This window comes from Sminthopsis crassicaudata, chromosome 1, assembly GCF_048593235.1.
Source record: "Sminthopsis crassicaudata isolate SCR6 chromosome 1, ASM4859323v1, whole genome shotgun sequence".
In the NCBI taxonomy this organism is placed as follows: Eukaryota; Metazoa; Chordata; class Mammalia; order Dasyuromorphia; family Dasyuridae; genus Sminthopsis; species Sminthopsis crassicaudata.
This window is the reverse complement of record NC_133617.1, coordinates 41,436,926-41,464,245: the sequence shown is the minus strand read 5'-3', so window position 1 is coordinate 41,464,245 and position 27,320 is coordinate 41,436,926. Positions and strand designations below refer to the sequence as shown.

The 27,320-nt window shown below is 37.8% G+C and overlaps 1 protein-coding gene across 8 annotated transcripts in view; it reads left to right on the top strand.

Moving 5' to 3' along the window:
- RIMBP2 (RIMS binding protein 2) overlaps nt 1-27,320 on the top strand; it is a 427,034-nt gene that overhangs the window by 88,627 nt on the left and 311,087 nt on the right. Inside the window, exon 1 of one of the 8 annotated variants that reach the window (XM_074299594.1) lies at nt 23,527-23,670. The exons of the other annotated variants lie outside the window; for them this stretch is intronic. The gene's annotated coding sequence lies outside the window, so the exon portion shown is untranslated. Of the gene's footprint in view, nt 1-23,526; nt 23,671-27,320 lie in introns of those variants that run through there. 8 annotated transcript variants of the gene reach the window in all.

The window sequence follows — 27,320 nt, the reverse complement described above, 5'->3', positions numbered from 1 at the left end:
ACTTGAGGTTTTCTTTGTTGTTATTCTTCACTTGCTTCAATGGACTCTTCATGATCCCATTTGGAGTTTTCTTGGCAAGGATACTGAAATGGTTTCCCATTTCCTTCTCCAGTTCATTTTACAGATGAGGAAACTGAGGCAACCAGTGACTTGTCCAGTTACACAGCTAGTAAATGTCTGAGACCAGATTTGAACTCAGGAAGATGAATCTTCCTTATTCCAGACCTGGTGTTTTAATCCACTATATTACCTAGTTTCCTCTAAGGTTTTCTTAGTCAGGAAGAATCGAGTTCAAATGCAGACTTAGATGCTTACTAACTATGTGACCCTGGGCAAGTCACTTAACTTTGTTTGCCTCAGTTTCTTTATCTGTAAAATGAGTGGAGAAGAAAATGGCTGACTGCTTCAGTATCTCTGCCAAGACATTCTAATATAATATTAATATTAGTTATCTCTCTGTCATCATTCTACTGTTTCTTTGCCCTCTGTTTCTCTCTTCCCTCTGTCTCTCTGCTCTCTTTTGTTTCTGCTTCTTGCTCCCTCCCCACATATTATATATTCTCTATTACTGTCTCTGCCTGTTATCTCTCTCTCTCCTCATTCCCCTGCCCCCATCAGACACAGCCTGAGACCAATCCTCCCTCTTTCCCTCCCTTTCCATAATTGGCACCCTCAAGTGAGAGCATGACAAATGATTTTTTATTCCTGATGATTATGCCTTTAATATATGAGTCTGGCTCTGGCTGGCAGATCGCAATTGGAAGTGATGTCTTATCTAAAGGGCTTTATTCATTCGCAAAGTATTTATTAGGTATCTTAGCACAGTGCCTGGCACATAGTAGGTGCTGTGTTATTAGAGTAATAAGTGCTTATTGATTGATATAATTGGCTCTTGGAATCCCCAGTTCCCTTCAAGGTTCAGTTCAGATGTCATTTTCTACATGAGACATTTCCTGATTCTCCCTATTTGTTATGAAATGAATGAAAAGTTCAGAAGACATAGTTTCTGGGTAATTAATAATCCATTTATTAATTGGGCTAGCAGATAATCAATAAATTGAGGTCAGTGGCTCTGTCAGAAATCAAAGGCTCCACACAGGAGACTCCTTGAATGTTTATATACTTTTAGAAAAGAGGTTGTCTCTGATGGGGGGAAATCAAATCTGACTGATTAACAAGTAATGAGTGAATGAATATTATAAGAAGTGGGCTTATTCCAATGAGGGGCTGGGGGATGTGACTGATCATGTCAGAGCTCTTGGACAAAGAGACTTAATTCAAGCCAGACCACTCCCACCTTGGACAATCTAGACAAAGGGATCCCAGTCTTTTTTATCCCACTCAATAATATTTTATTCATCAGAATACATGTAAAGATAGTATTCAACATTTGTTTTTGTAAGACTGGGTCCAAAATTTTCCTTCCTCCCTTCTTTACTTCCTCCTCCTCAAGACACCAAGCAATCTGATACAGATTAAACTTGTTTTGCTCAGTCTTCCCAGTAGAACAATGGCCTGGAATTCACCTAAATTAGATTCATTTTCCTTTTTAATCAGAAATAAGTTCTCTTTATTGGGTGGAATCCTGCTCAAAACTGAAGTCAATGTGTCATTGTCAGCCTTATCCTTCAGAAGCACTGGGCTTTGAATGAAGAAATTAAAAAAAAAAAAAAAGATCTTTGTATCTCATTTATAAAACTGGTCATTAATGTAAGAAAATAATCATTTTTTTCAGTTAGTCCCACTCCCCAATTAAATCATAGATATTTTGATAAGTAAAATAATTTACTTATTTCTGCACTTTTTCCCCCTAGTAGAATATTAGTTCCCTGAAGACAAGGAGATTTTTTTCTTAGTCTTTGTATTGACCACCTAAGACAGTGCCTGTATATACTAAACACTTCATAAATTTGTTGAATCGAATTGGAGAAAGCCTTTAGATGGTGGAAGTAATTTTAGGTTCACTCATATCAGCGTTAGATTGACTTGGGAAAAGGCTAGAGGCTTTGTGGCAATCTCCTCAAATCTCATGGCTTTCTCTAGAGTATTTTGGAGACCTGTGTATGGGAGAGGAGACTCCCTGCCCCAGTCCTTCCAAGGGATTCTAAGTCTTGTGATTGTCAAATGAAAGCATTGAACTAAACAACCTCAGTTCCCTTGCAACTATAGATTTAGGATCACAAATGATTTGTTCAGGGTCATGAAATTACCATCTTAATGAGAAAACGTGGAAAATCTTGGTTCCAGTTAAGGAAAAAAAAGCCTTTTAATAGAGTTCTCCCAGCTTGGAATGGGCTGGTGTTGGAGGGTACCCCTCATATCAGTATAAATTTAAGGAGGAAAGGAACATTAGAAATCATTTAGTCCAACATAATAGGGAAACTGGGTCCCAAATGACTTGGCTAAAGACATACAGATATAAGGATCCGAAATTATGAAATCTTTCTCTGACAGAGATGGATGAGACTTTAGAGATGATAGTGTACAGCTCCTCCATTTTACAGATGAGGAAACTGAGACCCAGAGAAGTGAAAAGAGTTTCCTCGATGGTTCAGAGACTAAGAACAAGAGTCAGAATTCAGCGCCAGGTATTCTAACTTCAAATTCAGCATCTTTCACTAGGTCTTCAGATTTGAACTAGAGGATATCTTAACTGCAGCCTGGGGATCTATCCATTGCACAACCTAGCTGCCCTTAAAGAACTTATATTCCATAGTTCACAACACACAACAGGACTAATAGCCAGGGAAGACAGCTTTGGACAAAGTATTTACTTTATTCATTTAAAATGTTTCCCCAGTTACATTCAGCATTTACAAAGAATGCTTCTTGTGAAGGATGTTACCCAGGGGATTCTGGGTCAGGTATGGATTGAGCTAAATGGCCTCTAAGGTTGATTCCAATTTCTGAGTTTTTGGAATTAGAATTTAAAACTCACTTCTGTGTTTTACAAATAGTAGGCACTTAATAAATGTTGATTTAAATTGAATTTACATAAATATTTCAGAATCTTAGGGTTGCAAAGGAGTTCAGGGGCCATCTACTCCATCCCACAGCTGAATAAGAATCCCTACCACAATATCTCTGACAAAGAATCATCCAATCTTGATGCAAAGGATCAAATTGTTGGATGTTTGTCTTCAAAACTGGGCCACTTTTCACTTTGCCAGCTGGGAAGAGAGGGCTAATCTGGGATTCAGGGAAACTTGACCTTCAACCTATCTTCATACTTACTAGCTACATGATCCTGACCAAGTCTGAGCTTCAATGTCCATATCTGTAAAATGGGGACTCATTGGGTTTCAAATGAGATTTCCTATGCTAAGTAATTTGCAGATATTAAGATGCTATTTAAATGCTAGTTATTATTGTCATCATCATTATTTGTTAGTTATTTTTCTTATGTTTTTTCCATGGTAGTAGATTCAGCTTTAGCCAAAGGCAGTGCCCAGCTTCCTAATCTCTTCTATTTCTTCCCTTTTCTTTCAGAGTTCCTGTGATTAGCAGGCTATTCTAGGACTGGCCTTCCATTGCTCCAAGAATTGGGGCTCTTTCTCCAAACCATTCAATGCTGGGGAACACATATTTGCTCTCATGCAGTTCAGCAGTTAATTTTCAGTCACTGATGAGTGGCTACCAGCCCATGTGGTTCTTTAGAAGAAAGGAATTAAAAATTACATTTATAATGGGGAAGGGAGGAAGGCTGGCTGTAGTTGTAATCCTGAAAATAAGCTGTTATGATGTAAGGCTTAGTGTGAAAGAAGTCATCTGTAAAGCATAATTGTTCTCCCACCACTTAAAGGCTTGTCCCTCTTGGGTTAAGGATCAGGTGGTATAATCTGGCTAATTATTTAGTGTCCTATCTCTGAAATGGGGAATAATAGAAGAAGAATTAGGGCCAGTTAATGCTTTGGAGAGCTCTTTAATTATGATGTCATATTATCTCTAAGTGCTTCAGAGGAATCAATGCAATCATTGGAATCAATGGAATCAATGGAATCATTTAGGAGATCGAAGACCCCCTTTCCAGCATTATTGAGAGCAGCCTCTGGTTCAATCTGTCATAAGCAGAATGGGGGGTAGTGGAAAGGGTTACACTTGTAGTCAGAAAGATCTGGATTCAAATCCTAATTCTGACTCATATTAGGTATGTGACTATGGAGAGACAATCTAAAGAAACAGTGTGGTGTGGTAGATAAAGTCCTGGATGTGGAATTAGAAAGACCAGGTTCAAATCCTACCTTGGACATGTACTAGCTGTGTAACCTGGGCAAGTCAATGCTTGCCTCAGTTTCCTAATTAAAAATGACATTTGGCTTCAATGGTCAAAGAGGTCCCTCTCCTACTACAATAGCATGACTTTATAGTGTCCCGGGCATTGGGTTTCTGAGAAGTTCATCTTCAATGAGCCTGGGAATTATTTTTCTTCAATAGTATTTTATTGCCTGGGAATTTTTTGAACTGAAAAAAAATCACAGGTTTGGAGATGGATCCTCAGGACCTTTCATTTAACAAATAGGTATAAAGTGCAGTCACTTTTAGGTATGAGGAATTTTATACATGAGTTCTCCCCTGCCCTTATTTGTTTTTGTTTTAGTCATTTTTCAATCACTTGTGACTCTTCGTGATTACATTTGGGGTTTTCTTGGCAAAGATACTGAAATGGTTTTCCATTTCCTTTTTCAGTCCATTTTACAGCTGAGGAAACTGAGGTAAACTGGGTGAAGTGATTTACTCACGGTCACACTCAGGACCAGATTTGAACTAGAGGGTATCTTAACTGCAGCCTGGGGATCTATCCATTGCACAACCTAGCTGCCCTTAAGGACTTTATATTCTAGAGTTCACAACACACAACAGGACCAATAACCAGGGAAGACAGCTTTGGACAAAGTATTTACTTTATTCATTTAAAAAATTTCCCCAGTTACATTCAGCATTTACAAAGAATGGGAATAGAACATGACTTCTAGTTATAACCATGAGAGTAATTCGACTATTGTTTCCGGAGAAAGGGATGGAAAGCAGTGGGAGAGGGGACAAGGGGAGGGTAGTAGTGATGGGTTAAGAGACATTCCGAGACATCCCTGAGAGCTAAGCCTGGCCTCCTGAATGGCAAGTGGCTGAATTTTGATAAAGTACCATCTAAGACTGGCTAGCTCTAGAAGCCTCATCTGGGTATTGATTCACAAATTCTCCAATACCCAGGACAGTTTAGCCTCAGGGACTCTCAAAGTTGAATATAGCCACCCTAACAATTTCCCCAATCTCCCATGAGAAAAGAGGATTCTGGAAGTCTGGGAGGGTCAGACTTTTGGTGGGCAGGGACAGTCAGTGACAAAGCAGGAGGTAAAATGTTCATTTTGGCTAGACCAGTGGGATGGTATAGAGTAACCTCGATTTACATTGGGAGATGGAATTTCCTTGCTGGGAGTTTCCCATGCTGATTAAATAGTAACCCCAGAGGATCGACAGCAGAGGGCTGTCATGAAGCTCAAATGTGATGATGTCTGTGGAGCGCTTTGTAAACTTTCAAGATCTATTTCAATATTAGCTATTGTAATTATCCCCATGTGGGTCCAACAGGCTAAGTCATGGCATTACAACAGAAGGCATAAAAAATACCTAGAGGATTACCTAGTGAAAACAAAAGGCAGAGAGTGGCAAATAATATTAGATTTGATCTTAGAGGAATTAATTGTTTTCAGATCCTAGCTGTTTTTTGTATTTGAATCCTGTCACTTACTACCTATGGGATCTTTCTGTGGACCTCACTTTTCACATTTGTCAAGTGAGAGAATTGGGTTTCTTCCTTGGCTGCTAGATGATGCCATAGAACATGGAGTGCTGGCAAGTCACTTAACCCTGTTTGCCTCAGTTTACTCATCTGTATAATGAGCTGGAGAAGGAAATGGCAAAGCACTCCAGTATTTTTGCCAAGGAAGCCCCAAATGGGATCACAGAGAGTCAGATAAGACTGAAAAATGACTACATGGTCATTTTTGTATTGTAAAAGATATTGTATAAATTGTAATTTATTATAAAATTTTGTAATATTGTGAAATTTTGTAATTTTGTAAAAGATAAGGCTGGAAATTGACTGGCCCTAGAGTGTGGAGAGCCATCCTTCAAAACCAGGAAAAGAAGTTTGAACTTGACTTGCTCCAAATTAGAACCATTTTTTGTCCAGTATCATAGTATTCCCATCACCAATCAAAGTCCTCATTCCACGTCCAGGAATGAGCCTAATAACATTTTGCTTTCAAGAATCTTATCATCTAAAAATATTTTTTAAAAGAATCTAATCATCTAATGGAAAGGGGAAAGAGTAAACAAATAAAGATAAGTAAAGGGAGAGTGTGCTGGGTGCAGAGAAGAGGTCCAAGTATGGTACAGTGAGAAATATGAGGAAGGAGAGCTCATTCTCACCAGGCTTGGGTGGGGTTCACAGATGGGCTGGCCTTTTAGCTGACTTTGGTGAGGCGGGAGATACTTTATCAGGAAAAGGCTGAGGGGAGGAGCAAATCTATTCTCTGAGAGTAGGATGGGTACTTGTGGAGAGGGTGACACAGTGGAAGGAGTCCTGCCTGGCTCCGGAGTTATAGGACCAGAGTTCAGATCTCACTTTTGATGGACTTTAGCTTCCTCATCTGGAAAATGAAGGAGTTGAATGTGATAGCTTCTGAGCCCAGGTCTATGATTTTATGAAAGGTTCAGGAGAGAGGACAGAAGAGATTGGGAATGGTAGATTTGAAATAATGGTCACATTAAGTTGGAGAAATCCATGAAGGGAAGGATGTACAATAAGGCTTTCCCAGCTGGGGGAAAGTTATAGAAGGATGATAAAATTCTGGGTCCAGAGAGTAGACCTATATGTTGACAATATATATTCTAAACTCACCAGTCTAACAATCCTTTACAAATATAACCAGAAAGATTTACTTCTTTATGGGAAACTCTCTAAGGGAATAAATATAGGATTAAAAACACTTGGAGTATGTTTTTTAATTCTAAATAACAACAAATAGAAAAATGAAGTAAAGAGAATCTAGGCCTATGGAATTTAGACATATGTGAAATTTCTTAACATGGAAATGCTCAAGCCCTGCTTATGAATTCCATCAAAGTGTTTCAAACAGCCATGCTTGCAGCTGGGTCTGGCGTGGCTATGAATGCAAAGTACCGAGGGACCCCCAAAGGGTTACCTAGACTACTTAAACAGGCCAGGGTCAGCACATCTGAAACATTTTCTGCGCTGGTGAAGAATTTCCCGATAGCCATCACAGAGTCAGTGCTGCCTAAGGGAAAGAGCCAAATCCCACCTTTGAAACGTACCACCTGTGTGACCTTAAACAATCCATTTGGTTTCCACGGGCCTCAGTTTCCTTATGTGTGTGTAAAGGAGAAGTTTCCTCTAACGCTAGGTCTGTGAACTTCCATGCACCAACAAGCTTCTGTGGGGCTTTCATAGTGCAGAGATCCTCCAAGGCACAAGTCACTGGTTTTGTCTTTCCAGAGCATGTAAGAGAACTTTTTTAGTCTTAGTCACAGATGCCAGAGGAACAGAATGACTGCTCTCTGTTCCCCTTTGCACGACTGGTGACAGAAATAATCTTCAGCAGCTCTGTGGATTTGCATTTTTCTTTAAAAGGATATTTTGGGGCTTGTCTGTTATTGTTGTTGTTTTTTAATCTGCATAAGATTTTCTAACATTTGCCAACTGTTTTCTGTTGTTGGGCTATTTCTACTAGCCCATTCCCAAAAAGCAAGTTTGATAAGCTTATCATCTTTGCTCAAAGGAGTGTACTTTTCTCCTTGGAAATATGGGCAATTTGGTAAGCTTCCAGTGCCAGGCACATAATAGATACTTAAAAAGAGAATAAATATTTATTAAGTGCCTACTTTGTGCCAAGTACTGTGCTGGGCATTTAAAAAATAGAATATCTTTTGATGCAACAACCCTAGGAAGTAGGTGCTATTATTATTTCTATTTTGTTATTAGTCATTTTAGTCATGTCCAAGTCTTTGTGACCCCATTTGAATTCTCTTGGCAAGTGATATATCACATTTCTTTCTCCCACTCATTTTATAGATGAGGAAATAGAGGCAAACAGAGTTAAATGACTTGCTCAGGGTCTTAAAGCTGATAAATGTCCAAGGCCACATTGGAATTCAAATCTTCCTGAATCCAGCCCACAACTCTATATATTATACCACTTAAAAAACTTGATGAATTGAATGAATGAATGAATTATCTGTTTTGTTTTTTTTCCGACTTTGGGCAACAAAATTCTATCACCATACTTACTTGTCAGTCATTCAATTAATACTCATTTACTAAATTCCTACATATGTGCCTGGAAATCTGCTAAGTATCAGAGATACAAAGAAGGCAAGAGACAGTTCCTGTCTCAAGTTCACAATCATACAAAACAATCATACAAGCAAACAAATATAAATAAACAAATTCCTTACAGGATAAATAGAAAAGAATTAATGGAGGGAAGTTGCTAGAATTAAGAGATTTAGTGAAAGATTTCTATAAAAGGATGGGATTTTAGTTGAAAATTGAAGGAAGCCAGAGAATCCAAGAGGTGAAGATGAGGAGGGGCAACATTCCAGATGTAAGGGCAAACAGAAGCTCAGAGCTAGAGTATCTTATTCCTGAATTATTACCAAGAGGCCGGTATCACTGGATGGAAGAGTATGTAGGAGTATAGAGTAGAAGGTGTAAGAAGATAGGAAAGATTGGGGGAGTCCTTGTAATGAAGGAGTTTAAAGACAAACAGGGTTTTGATTTTTACTTTGGAGGTGACAAGGAACCACAGTACCATATCTGCTGTCTATAAAACACTGTCTCTCTAAAGTGGTTTTGTAAAGTATTACAGAAACTTCCCCAAAACCTTGTTGTTTCCCATAGGCCACTGTCGGCTTCCTTTGACTTCTGATTAGCAAGCAAGTGAAATAATTGGAAAGGGAACCTATTTTTAATGACAATTAGGCCATAGGAAACTTTGATCTTTTGTGCTAGAAGGTGGTTCCTCCAGTGCTCCCTTTTAGAGAGAGCCAAATTAATTTTCATTTAAGAAAATAGAATTGCTTTGAGTACTTATGTGTTTAATTAAATGCAGGGCAGGGCTTTTTGGTGGTTGTGCAGGGATCTAGGTTGGCCCTCAGAGGCAGTCCTATTTCTTAGGTCCTGGTGACTTCCTGATTTGAACTGAAATTGATTTTCTTGGACACTGGGGCCTTTTTATGTCTTCCCTGCAAATGGAAGACTTTATGTTAGCATCCTTCCAACATGATGGGAAATCCAGCTTGTCAAGTGGCAGTGTCATTTACAAAGTGAGAAGCTCCCATGGGCAACTCACCCTTCTAATCCAGGGATTGTTAATGCACTTAGACATTAGACATCAATATGGGGCTATATTAATAAGACGAGTTTAGAGATGCAAAGTCCTGCATTCAGGTTTTGACTTTCATTTATGGGCTGGCAGAATTTGAGCAAATCCCTTCCTCTTCCTGGACCTGGTTCTTGCTTTGCAAAGTGAGAGGATTGGACTTGTTGACTCTAAAGGTTATCTCTATCTTCTAACATTTCTTAAATCTCTTATGCCCTTCATCAGGATGATACAAAGGGATGCAAAGATGCTAGGAGACTCCCTCATGGACCAGTAAACACAGTGTTGACTTATTAGGGTTCTATGTAGGTAAATGTGTATGGAAAGCACATTTTTAATTGTTTTTTATTTAATGTTATTTAAAAAAAATTTCTGGTTATATATATACATTAATTTTTTCAAATAAATATTTCTTTATGAATCATGTTAGGAGAGGAAAATCAGAAAAAGGGAAAAAACCATGAGAGAAAGAAAATAGAAGAAAAACAAGTGAACATAACATCTGTCGATTTACTTTCATTCTCCATATTTCTCTCTTTGGATGCAGATGGAGTTTTCTATCCAAAATTTATTGGGCTTGCCTTGGATCCTTGAACCACTAAAAAGAACCAAGTCTTTCATAGTTGATTATTACACAATCTTGCTGTTACATTTCGTATTCCTGGTTCTACTTTTTTTGCTCAGCATCAGTTTGTATAAATCTTTCTAGGCTTTTATAAAATCAACTTGTTCATCATTTTTTATAAAACAGTAATATTCTATTACTTTTATATACCATAACTTATTCAGTCATTTTCCAATTGTTGAGCAATTACTAACTTTCCACTTCCTTGCCACCACAAAAAAAGCCATTACAAATATTTTTGCAATTCTCTTGAAAGAAATCTATTTATCTATCTGTCTATCGTTTATCTATTTATCTTTCCATCCATCATCTATCTACATGTAAAGACACATATCTGTGTATATGCAAATATACATATACATATACATATATAATACATTATATTGTAGCGAAGAAAATGTTAATACTAATGCCATAGTTTTTAGGCTTAAATCTCCAAGAAACAATTTAGTATTTTTATTATCATTCAGTTGTTTTTTTTTAGTCATGTCTGACTCTCTATAACCCAATTTGGGTTTTTTTTTGGCAAAGATACTGGCATAGTTTGCCATTTCCTTCTATAGTTTATTTGACAGATGAGAAAATTGAGGCAAGCAGGGGAAAATGACTTGCCCAGGGTCAGAATCTAGTGTTTGAGGTCACATCTGAACTCAGGTCTTCCTGACTTCAGGCCAAGTGCTCTATTCATTATACTACCTAGCTGCATCATTGATGCCATATAGTTTAATATAGAATGAATTTATATGTAAATTATTTCTAGTTTGGAAAGAGGGATGTACAGACTGGCACAGTCTTCCATGCCCTCCAATATGACTCTCTACCCCAAGAACATTTCAGATAACATTTAGTGGAATTTTGAAAAAAGAAAAGGTGCATTAAAATACAACCAAGGCTAACATTCCACAACTGAGCAATTAGGTAACTGTGCTTTTAGGCTCAGGTCTCCAAGAAATAATTTTATTTAATACACCATCAATCTATATCCAAACTATTTCTAGCTTAGAAAGAGTTGTACAAATTGTCTGCCCCAGGAAGAACCTAGATAATATTTATAGGTATCTTGAAAAAAGAAAAGGACATGTTAAAATATAATCTAGATTAAAATGTAATCTAACCAACCAGCTCATTATTGCATTTCTCCTGGTCCTTCACTCCAGGATTTAAAGGGACTTCCTCCTTTCCACTGATATCCTAATCCTTCTCAGTGGAGAAGGGCACCTCCTAACTTTAATAACTTCAGATATGTATGTGCAGGGGTGGGGTAGAAGTTTGGATGGGATGCTGCAAACAAGACAGAAGTCAAATTTGGTTAGCAATCATAAAATCTTTGGAAAGTAACAGCCTCCTCATTTGAAGGAGGTCCAAAAATTTTTGTCATTGATGTCAATGACTCCTCCTTCCTATATTTCTTTTCTTAATTCCATTTTATATGTGTTGGGTTGTTTTTGTTTTTGTTTTTTTTACATATCTCTGAAACATGCATTATACTTTCCTTTATAACTAAGAGAAATAGTCAATAATGGAACCCATTAAATCTCACTCACTTCTCTATCAAGAGGAAGCATATATTATAGTTTCTGTTGTCAAGGATAAAACTTTTCACTGCTATGAATTTGAATTCAGCTGTTTCTGAATATTGTTTTCATTTTCCATACAAGAGTTATAATACATAATTTTTTGTTCTACATCAATTTATGGAAATCTTCCTATGTTTCTCCAAATTCTTTATATCTGTCATTTATTATATTGTTATAATATTTTATGACATTCATATACCAGATTTTATTTAGTTGTTTTGCAATCAGTAGGAACCCACTTTAATTTCCAATTTGTTGTTTTTTATTTTTAATACATTTTATTTATTTCATAAAATATATCCCAATTACATGTACATTTTTCTTTAAATCTTATTTATTTACTATTTCCCCAGTTACATTTAAAATAATTTATTAACATTTTCTTAAACTTTTAAGATTTTTCCCTTATCCCCACCCCCAGCCTTCATTCTGAAACCAGATATGAAGTTATGCAAAACATTTTCATAAAAATCCCATTGTGAAAGAAAACACAGATCTCCCATCCTACTAATAATAATGATAAACCTCAAGAAAAAATAAAGTTAAAAATGAGAGAGAGAATGATTCAGTCTATATTCAGACACAATCAGTTTCTTCTCTAGATATGGGTATTATTTTTCAACATATGTCCTTCAGCATAGTTATGGATCATTGTACTTCTGAGAATAGCAAAGTCATTTATAGCTGGTGGTCATCACAGAACATTGCTATTACTTTATACATAGTATCTTTCACTTTACTTGAGTTCATAGAGGACTTTCCAGGGTTTTTTTCCCAAGAGCATTCTGCTCATCACTTTCCCTACAACAACAATATTCCATGACAATCATAAATAATAATTTATTCATCTCTTCCCTAATTGTACATTTTTAACATTCATTTTTTAAAATTTTGAATTCCAAATTCTTTCTTTCTTTGATCCCTCCTTCCTCCTTGAGAAGGCAAACAATCTGCTATTGATTATGCATATGAAGTAATACAAAACATGTTTCCATGTAAGTCATGTTATAAAAGAAAGTACTGATATGAAACAAAAAAATTAAAAATATGCTTCATTTTTCCCTTAGAGTTCATCAGTTCTCTCTCTTTCTCTGGATGAGAATAGATTTTTTTTGGAATTATCTTGGATCATTGGCTTGATCAGAATACCTAAATCAATAATAGTTGATCATCATATTAACTTATCAATAACAATAATGCTGTTAGTGTGTGCAGTGTTCTCCTGGTTCTCCTCACTCTACTGTGCATGAGTTCATATGTCTTCCCCGGTTTTTCTGACTCTATTCTGCTCCACAATTTGTTACAGTACAATAGTATTCTATCACAATTATATATCACAACTTATTCAGCCATTCCCCAATTGATGGACATTCCTTCAATTTCCAATATCTTGCCATCATAAAATGAGCTGCTTTTGATATTTTTGTATGAATATGTCTTTTTCATTTTTTGGTATCTTTGGGGTATAGACTTAATAGTGGTATTGTTTGTTCAAAGGGGATGCATGGTTTTATAGCCCTTTGTTCTCCAGCATTCTTGGATTAATTCCCAATTCCACCAATAGTACATGTGTTCCAATTTTTCACATCCCCTTCAGCAATTGTCATTTTTCTTTTCTGTCATGTTAGTCAATTTGATAGACATGAAGTGACATCTCAGAGTAATTGCTCTAATCAGTAGTGATTTAGAGTATTTTTTTCCACGTGGATAGTTTTGTTTTCTTTTTCTAAAAATTGCCAATTCATATCCTTTAATATTTACCAACTGGGAATGATTTATTTTGTTTTAAATAAATTTGGCTCAGTTCCCTATATATTTAAGAGAGAAATCTAATTTAAATTCCTCCCCAATTTCTTGTTTTCCTTCTAATTTTGACTTTAGTTTCCTTTATGCAAAACTTTTAAATTTCATGTAATTAAAGCAATTCATTTTATTTCACATGATTCTTTCTGTCTCTTGTATGGTCATAAATTCTTTCCTTATCCATAAATGTGATAGATACTTCCCCCCATGTTCCCCTATACTTGTATTAACACCCTTTATGTCTAAATTGTTTATTTATTCTGATCTTATCTTGGTCATTTTTATTACATTGACTCAGCCTATCCATGAACAATTAATATTTCTTTAATTGTTTAGACCTGTTTCTATTTCTGTGAATAGTGCTTTGTAATTGTATTCATGTAATTCATGGGGTTTGTCCCAAAGATTTTTATATTATCTATCATTATTTTAAGTGGAATTAATTTAAATGGAATGGAATTTAAATATCTCTTCCTTTGGATTTTTTTGATAGCATATAGAAATGCTGATGATTTATGTGGGTTTATTTTGGGTCCTGCAACTTTCCTAAATTATTAATTGTTTCAACTAGTTTTTAGTTGCTTCCACCCTCATGTCATCTGCAAAGAGTGAATGACAGTTTTGTTTCCTGATTGCTTATTTTTATTCCTTCAATTTCTTTTTCTTCTCCTATTGTTATAGTTAACATTATCTAAGTACTATATTTAATAACATCTGAATTTATTGGGAAGTCTTCAGGTTTCTCTGTTACAGATATTGTTTGTCCTTAGTTTTAACCCATTTGTTGTTGCTACAAAAAGTGCTACAGTTATATATAGGACCTTCTTCTCTACATTATTTTTTACTTTATTGGGATTTATATGCCAAGTAATCTTTCCTTGATGTCTCAGAAGTTAATGTTCCTTGCCTTCAATAAAACCTTCAACTGTTTCATTACAGCATGAAGGTGATTCTGACAGGCTCTACCTTCCCAATACTTCTCTCACTCATTCTTTTCTTTTTCCTTCCTACACACCCATTACCCTAGTTCAAATGTTCATCACCTCTTGCCTTGACCATTGTAATACTCTTGTTATCGCTTCCCTTTTACTATTCTATCTCTAATCTAATCCACCATTAAAACTTTGGGATGAGAAAGACACCTCTGGTTTAAGGGTTTGAGAAGAGTTCAATCAATGCCTTTCCTAACCTATTTCAAGGTACTGGGGGATGTTAAGGAGGAAGAGTATTTCTGTACTTTTAGGCTTTATACCACATTTCATTTATGCCTCTCATTCCATTTATTCTTTATAAACTTATATATAAATTAAGTAGCAGAATGAATAGAGTGCTGGACCTATAGTCAGGAAAACCTGAGTTCAAATATGACTTAGACATGTACTAGTTTTGGGATCTATAGGCATGTCCCTTATCTGTTTGCTTTGGTTTCCTCGTCTGAAAAATGAAAATAATAATAGCACCTAACTCCCAAGGCTGTTGTGAGGATCAAAATGAGATAATATTTATTAAAAAATCCTTAGCACTGTGCCTGGAACATAGGAATAGCTATATAATAATAATCATTATTATATAACTATGTATAATAGGTTAGTACTAATATAACATAAAATTGTAGATAGTACATAAGTATTAATAATCATAATTCTTATTACTTATTCAGGATTTGAAGTGGGATTTGAATTCAGGTCTTCCTGACCCTACAAACATTTAGCTGACAATTACTCATTAATAAGGGGAACTGTCTCTATTTGGAGAATCCATCCTGGCTATTTACATCAGCTCCTTCCTTGGGTTGGTCCATGGGGAGCCTAGATTATAGTAAAAAAGATTCGTCCAAAAAGGAAATTGGTTGTTGCCAGAATGGTTCTTATATCAAGAGAATTTTGCTTGACTTGTTATTCTCCTCTTCTTTTTTAGTCTTCCTCGTTGGGTGCCCAGAGGCTCAGTTCTTAGAAAATTACCCTATACCCCATTTTCCTATTATAATTTCTCTCCCATTAGCAGCCATCTAGTAGAAGTCAATTCTTTATTGACTTAATTTCTGAATCACAGAGTGGGGCAGGATAATACTTCTCTGAGATCTTAGCAATTTATCTAAGAGTCATAAAGTAGAAAATAAACTCAGAGACCATCTGTTTTAACCACTATCTCAAGAGAAATTTAGATTTAGTCCAACTCCTTTATTTTACCAGTGAAATAGAAAAGGTAAGCCATAGGCTTAAAGATTTAGAGCTACAAAGGACCTTAGAGGTTATTTGATCTACCCCCCACACACATTTTACAATGAGAAAACTCACAGAATTTCTCAGAAAGGTCAAGTTATTTGCCTAGGGTCACACAACTCATATACAGCAGAGTTAGAATTTGAACCAGGGTCCTATTATTTCAAATCCCTTTTCATGACATGTGTTTTTCCTTAGTTTTAGTTTACATCTAATGCTCTTTTTTTGATATTTTTTTTCACCAATTAATTAGTTAAGTACTAGAATTTAAGAATGCCTCAAAGAATTAGCATACACCAATTGTACATACTAATCAATCTGTCTATAAATATTTATAAAGTGTTTATTAAGTGCCAAGCATTGTGCTAGGCATCGGAGAAAGTAGGATGAAAATCTTTATTTCAAAATAGAATTATGTGTGCTTGTAATCATTTGTATTTAAAGTGTATATTCACAGATGGGAGAAATGATAGTAAATTATGGTATAATTATAAAACATCATTAAAAATTATTGCATCAATTTGTCTGGGTCTTCTGATGGCACAGACAACCCTTCTGCTTTGGGAAGGAGAAGGAGCTGCATTTCGCAGCCATAATCAACCATGGACCTACTAGGGTCTTCCATTTTTTGTTCCTTGTGGTACGGGATCAGGCCCTGAAAATATATAAGTATACAGGGAAAAGATATGAAATCTTTTTTGTTGAATTTGGCTTAGGGTGAAAAAACAGGGTATGAAATAGCAACCTAGCTTTCCTAGGTGATTGGCACAAAAGGGTTAACTCTGGAAGAATACAGTATCTCTGTCCTCTTACATCTCATGAGATGCTCCTGTTCTTGGGCTCAGGGCACAGATTTCATTGGGAGGAGGGGGTCAGACAGATGGAACAGAAGTGGAATGAGACTGTCTTTGGCTGGAAGTGAGACGAGGGAGAGATGATGAACTGATATCCAGAGATGAGAGTAGGAACAATAAAATAGCATGTGTAACAACTATAAGATTATGATGAGGATGACCTTTCTAGACTTATTGTTCATCACTCTCCCTTACATACTCTCTGCCTCTGTCAAGCAAGCTGATTCATTATTTCCATATAATCCTCTAACAATAAGTGCCTGTTACATAGGGGGAGGAGGTGGAAGACTGGGATATTTTCCCTTCTCCTTTTTCCTTTCTCTTTCCTCCCTTCTCCCTTCTTCACTAAATAATTTTTCTCATGAGACTCATACACACTGTAAGACAAGTCAAGACCTTGCAAATCTACTTTTCAGCTAGAGAAGATAAGTTTCCTTTCTTTAGCTTTGTCCCCTATTCTGATATCCTGGAGGAAAATTTTATAAGGCTTAGTTTCTGCTTATGTTCAAGGATCTCCCCAAAATGGTTGTACCAAAGAGGTACAAATCAAATATGGGACAGTTATTTCCTATGCACGATAAGACTGATAAAAATAAAAGCAACCAATAACTTATATAACTACTGTTTATCATCTGCTGGGAGGTTGAATTATATACTTCAAAACACAAAGTAGTTTTATGGGACTACCTAGACAGATGTTCCATTTTTTTATCTGGTTCTGAACTGTCATACAATTCCTATCAATGTCTTCTGTGACAGGCCAGGGTATGGACCCATCATTCTCTTGGTGTTTCCTTCAATTTCCTTCAATGAAGGAACTTATCAGTAGTTAATTCTACCTGAAAGACACAAGACTGCTTGAATTCCCCATGTCATCTCCAAGCTAAGAAACATTTATTTCGAGAATTCTGTTTAGTAAATAGAGAAATAGAAAGCTAAAATAAAAACTAAATAGAGAAAAGCACAAAGTAGAAAAACCAATAAAAGACCTAGGTGCAAGCTGACCCAGCTGTCATGTAATAGGTACCATGTCTTCCTCCACCTATCCCCATTCCCATCCTCAACTACATGTCTAGTAAAAATGACAACTTGCCGCATGAGTCAATAGAAAGAGCATCCAAGATGGAGTCACTCCATCTTTAAAGGTCTACTAAGTCATTGGCTCTTACTGCTTTGTTGCCAATAAGCCAATAAGAGAAAGCTTCAGTATCACAAAAGTGCAGAAGAGCTTAGTCACACATTGCTGGCAAGAAAGAGCCAGCCATTCTCAAAGTAACCAAGAATGAGCCAACTCATGGGGTTGAATCAGGAAGGACAGCATTGAAAATGCTGTTTTCAGCCCCTCTTGTACTTATGCTTATGCTCTTTTGTCTCCCTTCCTATTTTCTCTTAGCTACTTCTTAGAATTCTTAGTTTCTTTTAGTGTTTAACTCAGTTGCCATATCCTTTGAAAAGTATTTTTTGGGAGTTATCTTTAGTTTTTTACATGACTTTTTTTTTTTTAAACATATCCCTCCCCAGCTCTTCCTAGAGAGCTATCCCTTGTGACAAAGAATGAGTGAGAGAGATGTGTGTGTGTGTGTGTGTGTGTGTGTGTGTGTGTGTGTGTGTGTGTGTGTGTGAGAGAGAGAGAGAGAAGAGGGGGGGGGGGGAGAGATAGACAGACTATGAGAGAGACAGAGAGATAGAGACAGAAACAGAGACAGACTCAGAGAGAGACAGAGACAGAGAGACAGAAATCTGAGATATAGAGACAGAGATAGAGAGATGAAACAGAGACAGAATCACAGGGAGAGACACAGGGAAAGATGGACAGAGAGACAGAGAGAGAGAGAAGAGAGAGAGAGAGAGAGAGAGAGAGAGAGAGAGAGAGAGAGAGAGAGAGAGAGAGACAGAGAGAGAGAGAGAGAGAGAGGAGAGAGAGAGAGAGAGAGAGAGAGAGAGAGAGAGAGGAGAGAGAGAGGCAGTACACCAAAATTGACAAACACATCAAAGAACTCAATGGTTTAGATAGACTCAATTTTCCAACCCTGAAGAGAAGGGAAGAAGATTCATTTTTTTCTTTCCTTTGGAGAACAAACTTGATTATGACAAATGTACAACATTCTACTCAATGGATAAGGGAAATGTGTAAGGAGGAACAGAATTTGGAATTGAAAGTTTTTAAAATTAATTAAAAATTTTAAATACAAAGCATTCTACTTAATTTTTTCCTTGTAGTTCTTTCCCCTTACTTTGCTGAAGCGAGGGTATATATTTTCCTGATTGTGCTATCTCATTTTTATAAGATCATATATTCTTCTAGTACTTCTCTAATTCTTCACATTAACTGTTGGTTCAAAGAATTAATATTCCATGGCATTCATGCACCACAATGTCTTTCCATGTTCCCCAACTGATAGCTTTTTGCTTTATTACACAATTCTCTGTTACAACAAAAAAAATTCTGCTCTAAACATTTTGTTGTATATGGGATTTTTTTTTTCATCTTTTACCTCCTTCAGCCTACCATCCTTACCACCTTACCCACCTGTATTATATTTATCTGTTTGTGTGTTGTATATTCCATCTTACTCTCATCCTAATCCCAGTAAAATGGAAGAACCTTGAAGAAGTAGTTGTAGTAGTTCTAGTGCTCATTACTTAATAGTGCTTAATAAAAACTTGTTGAATTGCAAGATGTCTTAAAATTTCTTAACTTACAAAGAAATCAAGATTAATCTTTAACCCAAAGGAAAAGTTAAAGTATTTAGCTTTTCTTCCTATTTGTATCAATTTTGTTTGTAGGAGTAACTTTTTTTTTTCTTAATGAGTTTTAAGCATGATAATATTTTCCTATAAAGGCTACATGACTCTTTGCAGGAGATAGTGAAGGTGATATTTATTCTTATTCAAATCTAGGCTGTTTTAGAAGGTTCTTGAGTCCCTTTTAACTGAAATTCTAGCATTCTGGGATATTTCTTTCAAAATGCCTTTTGAGATTCCAAGGTATATTGAGAGAACACAGTATTCTCCTCCACCATTCAAGGGCATTGTACCATAACCAAGACAAATAAGAAATTGTAATATAATTTGCTTCTCTAACTGTACCATTCTGTCTTTGATATTGCTTGAAACTCTATGGAATATTTACACTTCAGCAGTCCAAAAGGGTTTAAGCTGTCAGACAAAAAGTAATGGATGTCATCATCTGTATGAAAAATCAGACCTCGTTCTTGAAATCTTAACTTGACTTTGCACTTTAAGGAAGACAAAGCGAATGCTTCCTGAATTGATTTACTTGGTCTTTGCTTGCTCGTTCTTCAGCTGGTTAATTCCAATTGTTGAGTAACTGGCTTCCCCTTGACTTCTGTGAGAAAGTTGTTCTTCTATTTGCCCCATTCATTTTTGCTTCCAGGCAGTGCTGTTTCTTTCTGTTCAGAAATAGTTCCTGTTGGTGTGGACTAAAGAGAGATTATCAGACTTTGGATAGACTGTAGAGCATAGAATGTTAGAGCTGGGAATGTCCTTAAAATGTAGAATGTGGGGGGGGGTGATAGGCCTTAGAACATAGAGCATCAGATCTGGAATCTTACAGCACAGAACGTCAGAAGTACGAGGTTACCTTAGCACATGGAATATTAAGGTTAGAAGGGATCTTAGAGCATAGAAGCAGAATTGGAAGGAGCCTTTGTTATTATTAAACTGTTTCAGTCACGTCCAACTCTGTGTGACCCATTTGGGGTTATCTTGGCAAAGACACTGAAGTATTTTACTATTTCCTTCTTTAGCTTATTTACAGATGAGGAAACTGAGATAAACAGGGTTAAGTGACTTGCCTAGGGTCACACAGCTGGTAAAGTCCTTGAGGATGGATTTGAATTTAGGAAGATGAATCTTCCTGACCATAAGCCTGGCACTCTATTTGCTGCACTACCTAATGTTAAGACATAGAATGTGAGAATTGGAAATGGTCTTAGGTATCAATTTGTCTAAACCTGATTTATAGATAAATTAAAATGAAGAGAAGTGCCCAGCTAACTGGGACAGACCGCCATGTGAGATAGTAAGTTTCCTATCCTTGAAGGTTCTCAACCAATGTCTGGATGACTTCTTTCATTCAATTCTATGCGTGCTTATTAAACACCGATTCTAGGCACTCTACAAAGGTAGAGATAAAACGGTTCCTGTCCTCAAGCAACTGACATGTTCAGAAGGAGGGCACATATTTAATATGAAGAATAGTTTGGTTATAGTAGAATTGGTTTTCTGAGGACACAATGAGAGGGGGAGGAATGAGTGAGCTAGGGACACAAGAGGACTGGAGCTGGTGTGGATGGATTCAAATCCTGCCTCTGAAATATACTGTCTGAATGACCCTGGGCAAGTTATTAAGTCTTACTCAGCCTCAGTTTCCTCCTCTGTAAAATAGGGTACCTTACCTTTTTATTATTATAGCATTTTATTTACAAAACATATGCATGAATAATTTTTCAACAGTGACCCTTGCAAAACCTTCTGCTCCAACTTTTCAAAGGATCCCTTATCCAAAGGAGTTTCTTCCCTGAAAGATGTCTATTGATCCTATACTAAATTCAGGACCAGTGATTAGGGGTTGTCAGGGGCAATCCGACTGCCCAGGTTTTCAATCAGGGTCTTGGACTCTTTCCAATAGGATATGATAACACTATTATTAGTAATAATGATGGAATAAATTGCTAGTAAGTACATCATATAATTAGGAAATACATTAGTCAAAATGCTATATTAGTAATAATAATGATGAGAGGCAGTGTGCTATGGTATAGTGGGTAGAGGATGATTATTTGTAAACCCAAAAGATCTGTGTTCCTGTCTCATCTCTAACAGGTACAACACTGATCATGTGACTCAACCTTACAGTACTCCCAGCTACTTTTCTAAGACTATATGTACATTTTAGAGAAGATGCTACCTGAATTGCCAGAGAAAACTTCCTCACCTGGGAGTTTTCAATAATATGGAAATTACAAGTTCAATCCCTGCTTCTATCCTAGTAGTAAGTAATCATAGCTAATATTTATAACACTTTAAGGTTTACAAAGTACCTTCTTCACAATAGCTCAAGGCAGGCAGGAGGTCCAAATTACATATTTCTATTATTCATGATTCCTCTTAGAACCAGAATATGGCTTCAAGATTTTTTTTAATCTACCACTTAACCTCATGTCCTCAGCTCCCAATCTCAGATCTTCCTTGTTGCATGGAATGGAATTATTTCTCTTTTCTGCCTTTTCCATTATCTCCGGGCACCAGGGAAATAGATGTTAATGAAAACTGTAAATGATCTGTTTGGGGGTTGACAAAGTCAGCTTTGAATACAGACACTCTTGATGATTATGTGGATGCAGGAAAATGGGAATGGAGAATGGAGAGAGGCTCAGAGCTCCCAGGCCTGGTAGTCATTTTCTAAAAAGTCTGTTCCATTCCACCACTCTTTAATAAACCTTTGGCCTTTATAACCTATGGTCCCACAATACTCCCTTCCACACTCCTAATACTAGTATTACTAGTATGGCCACTAGTACTACTACTGTTATTAATACTGCTACTGCTGCTACTGCTTACCACACCATCACCACCACTACTGCTATTACTACTACCACTTTCACTATCATTACCACTGCTGCTGCTGCTATTGCTACTCCTAGGACTAGTACTGCTAGTATTGGTATTGCTACTACTACTTCTGTGCAACTACTACCACCACCATCACCACCACCACCACTACTATTACTACTGCTACTTCTACTACTATTGTTGCTACTGTTGCTATTGTAATTAAGACTACTATTAACTCTGCTGCTGCTAGTACTACTACTAGTAGTACTACTACTCCTGCATTTATATGGCTCTTTAAAGTCTGAAAAACTCTTTAAGTGTTATATTATTTAAACAATCAATCAACAAACATTTGAATGAGGAGGACGTGGACAGATGTGAGGGACTTTGTAGACTTAGAATTCATAAGATGGAGGCCCAATGGAAGTAGGGCAGGATTTAGCCAAAGGATCTGGGTCTGCATACAAATTCTGCGCTTAGTACCTGTTCAATCTTGGGCAAGTTACTTATCATGGCTGAAACTGAGGTTTCCTCATCTGTAAATTGTGGAAATTGGACTAGATGGTCTTTAGGGTCATGTGCAGCTCTAGGTCTATGATCTTCTGATCCCTTTTGAGGGCATAAATACCCTTTATTTCTCTGGTTCCTTCCTCGACATGACCTTTATAAAATAAGATTTTGATTTTATGGGGTGGGAATAAAGAGAGAAAGGGGAAAAGGAGGAGGAGAGGGGGGTTGAGAGAGAGACAGACACAGACAGACACAGACACAGAGAGAAACAGAGAGAGACAAAGAGAGAGACAGAGAGAGACAGAGACAGAGAGAGAAACAGAGAGACACAGAGAGAGAAACACAGAGAGAGACAGAGAGAGAAACACAGAGAGAGACAGAGAGACAGAGAGAGAGACAAGAGAGAGACAGAAAGAGAGAGAGAGAGAGAGAGAGAGAGAGAGAGAGAGAGAGAGAGAGAGAGAGAGAGAGAGAGAAGAGAGAGAGAGAGAAAGAGAGAGAGAGAGAGAGAGAGAGAGAGAGAGAGAGAGAGAGAGAGAGAGAGAGAGAGAGAGAGAGAGAGAGAGAGAGAGAGAGAGAGAGAGAGAGAGAGAGAGAGAGAGAGAGAGAGAGAGAGAGAGAGAGAGAGAGAGAGAGAGAGAGAGAGAGAAGGGAACGCGAGGGAGGGAGGAACAACACTACGGAGAAGGGGGGATCTCTCTCTGCCATGTTTATCCACTGCCTATTTGTGAGAATAGAAGTTTACAAGCTTGCCGAGCAGACGGACAACGGAACTGCGAGTAGATAAAAAGTCTTCCTTTTATCTGAATGCCTCATTAGGAGGGATACCGCGTGGGCTGAATTGTTCCCATTTGGGGATTGAATTACTGTCCTATTCAGCTGATACAAAGAAGCTATTGGTCCCGCTTAGGTAGCACATGAATAAGTAAGTAGCCTTCCCGGGAGAGAGGCCCAGGGAGTCCTGGCTCCGGAGGGGAAGAGGCCCCCGCCGTGCACGAGGGGCCGGGCTCCGGCCACATCCCGGCTCGGATCTGAAAGCACTCGGGCGGTCCGGGCGGCTAGGACTGTGTCGCAGGCCCAGGTCACAGCGCGCAGTTCGTAAGTACGGGCATTTCTCCGGAAAGAACCGATCTGGGGAGCCTGGCGGGCTGACTCTGTGAGCCACAATGAGAGAAGGGACGCAGCGGAGGCTTTGGCCAGAGATCCCCGACTCCGGGTTCGAATCCCCTTCGTGATGAGTTTTATCCCGTGAGCCCTTGCCGGAGGGACTTCTATTCCCGGGATCTATTTTGTCCTAAACGCCTGGGGGTGGGGGTGGAGGAGGCTGAGGACCCTTGCGGTCCTTTCCTGTCGTAGATCTATCGAGCCATGATTCCGATGTGGATCTGAAGAGAGAGAGAGGGAGTGTTTTCAAATCTTACCCCTCCTGAAGGACTTCTTCCTTCACCAGTCTGAGCCTCGTCTGTAAAAGGAAGGAAGTGCCACTGTAAATAGGGAGCCCCGGATCTCGGTTCAGATAGTCTGACTGAATTAGGGGCTGCTGGGTGCAGCCCGAGAGCAGGGGCCGGGCCGGGTGACGGCCTGGGGGAATCCGCGCCGAGTCCCGGCCTTAACGCTCGGAACATTTAATCCCGGGTGCTCCCAGCAACGTCTGCTCTGACTTTGTCTGACGGACAGCGTCCTGTTACGCGCAGTCTAGTCCCGGTTTCTCTTCTCATCCTTGCCCAGTGGCTAAGCAGGGACCGAATAACCAGCCACGTTTCTTTAGAGATTTAAAGTTTTGCAAAGCTCTCCTCGGGCACAGTCTCACGTGAGCCTTGGTGGTCAGAGTGCTGGGCCGGGAGTCAGGAAAACCTGGGTTCAGATGGCCCATCTCTGCCACTTACCAGTCTGTGCCTGGGCCCTCATCTATAAAATGAGGATCTAATCAGCTCTAGGAAGCTGTCTCAGTTTCCCCATCTGTACAATGGGGCGAATAATACTCGTAGTAATTTTCTCAGGGATTTTTTTTTTTTTTTTTTTTTTTTGGTTCAAATGACATATATATATAAAGTGTTTTGCAAACTCTAAAGTGTTAGATATACTACATCTTCCAAAAGCCTTAGAAGTTTTTAGCTTAATAACTTAAAACAGCGCCAAGACTTTTGGGATACGCTGTATAGTTTTTTTTTTTTTTTTTTTTTTTTTTTTTTTTTTTTTTTTTTTTTTAAGGGATGTATATGATTTGACCTATGGTTTTACTTTCCACCAATGCCAGTCATCGACTCCTTTGTAATTTAAGAATTTTTGGTCAGAAGAAATTAATAGTTAATCACTAACATTTAACAGAGCACTTTTCAGTATTCATACACAGACACATATACACACACATACACACAGATATATGTGTGAGTATATATACATCTACATATCTCTTCTTGTCTTACTCTCCTCTTCCCTCCTCTCCCTCTTCTTTCTCCTCTTCTCCCACTTTCTCCTCCTCCTCCTCCTCCTCCTCCTCCTCTCCTCTTCCTCCTTCTCCTTCTTTTCTCCTCCTCCTCTTCTTCTTTCTCCTCTTCCCCTTCTCTCTCTCTCTCCCTCTGTCCTTCCTTCCCTTTCTTCTTCTTCTTCTTCTTCTTCTTCTTCTTCTTCTTCTTCTTCTTCTTCTTCTTCTTCTTCTTCTTCTTTCTTTTTCTTCTTCTTCTTCTTCTTTCTTCTTCTTCTTCTTCTTCTTCTTCTTTCTTCTTCTTCTTCTTCTTCTTCTTCTTCTTCTTCTTCTTTCTTCTTCTTCTTCTTCTTCTTCTTCTTCTTCTTCTTCTTCTTCTTCTTCTTCTTCTTCTTCTTCTTCTTCTTCTTCTTCTTCTTCTTCTTCTTCTTCTTCTTCTTCTTCTTCTTCTTCTCCTCCTCCTCTTCCTCCTCTTCCTCCTCCTCTTCCTCCTCCTTCTCTCTTCTCTCTCTCTCTCTCTGTCTCTGTCTCTCTCTCTCCCTCTGTCTCTCTCTCTCCCTATATACACTCACAAAATCAAAATTTATATCTTCATTTTCCAGAAGAGAAAACTGAGATCCGGGGAAGGTAAGTACATTATCCAGCATTGAACAGCCTGTATGTGTCAGAGAGAGGACTTGGATTTTGGTCTTTCTGATTCTGAGACTAGATTTCTATCCACTACAACATGCTTCTTCTCTAATAATAATTATTATTTATTACAATTTTAGAAAAAAATCATAATACAAAATAATTTATTGTATAATGTACAATAAAACCATTTATTATGTGCAATATATAATAAGCATAAATATAAAATGCCAGATGGCTCAGTGGATGGAAGTGCTGGGCTTGGACTCAAGAAGACTCATCATCATGAGTTGAAATCTATTGTCAAGATACTTAATATATGTGTGACCCTGGGCAAGTCACCTAATATTGTTTGCCTTAGTTTTCTCATCTGAAAAATGAGATGGAGAAGCAAAAAAAAAAATGAAATCAGGAAAAGTTGTACATGATTGAAATGACTGAATAACAACAACAAAAATAATGATTTATTAGAAATAATTATATCATTTTTATTATAGAACCATGTCACCTCAAGGATGGAGATCTTGCCTTGAAGTCCAGGGTTGAGACCCCAATGTTTTGGCTTTTTATTCTGCCTCTGGCAGATGTGATCCTGGGCAAGTCACTTTGCCTCTCAGGGTTCAAGGCAGTTCTCTGTGACTCTAAGCTGCAGGAGGATCACTGATCTTCCTTATTTGAGGGAATCTCCTCACTAGAGAGCTCTCTCTCTATAGATAGAATCCCTGTTTTAGACAAAAACAAAAAAACTCTCCACTATCTTCAGCAGAATGCTAAGACTGAGCTATTTACACTTTTCAGAGAATTGAGATGATGAATAATATCATTCTTTCAAATCAGCCTTTCTGAAGTGTCACTCCTATTTACGCTTGAAGTTCCTGGACATGGATACTTTTCTGGGTGTCAGAAGGCTAGGAAGCCAGCTTGTCTCTTCCAACCAGAAAATTCTTTTTTCATCTTCTCCATATAGAGAAAATCCTGCCATAGATGGGTAGATAAAGTGGACAGGACTTGCGTAACCCAGGAAGTGTTAGAAAGTCAGACCTTTTACTCAGGAGAATTCACGTCATGCTTTTAGTGGAGGGTGTTTTTCTAGAGGCGAGCAGGTGGGCGGTGTTTTATGTTTCTCCAGGTAGTTTATGACAGGCAGTAAAAATACATCAATAAATCTTTATTTTCAGACCTGGAGTAGCCCGATCAGCTCTGTTAATTAAAACTTTGTCTGAAGTGGCATTTGATAGTTCAATAGTCACTGCTTTTGATTCATTAGGGCTTGGTTTTGTTCAACCCCTCCAAGGCACTGCTGGGTTGACTGCTTCTGAATTAATAATAGCCACACTTCCAGCTTCCCATCGAGAGAAGTCTTTCATCTTTTAAAAGCTTTACAAACCCCAACAACTCTTCTGATACCCTGGTGAGGCAGGACCTGTTTTCCTTATGGGAGGGGGCAGCATAAGGTTATAAGACCTTGTTTCCAGTGTGGCTCTGACCCATACTAGTTGTGTGACCTTGGAGGAAATCCTACAATCTCTCAGAACCCCAGATACTGCTTGGCTGAACTGGGAAACCAAAGGATGAAAACTAGGGAGGGAGGCCAGAGAAGAGATGAAAGGGAAAGATGAGGATGAAAAGGTTTAATAGGACTGAGACGTAAGGAGAGATTAGTACTTAGGTTGCATAGGGACATGGAGTCACA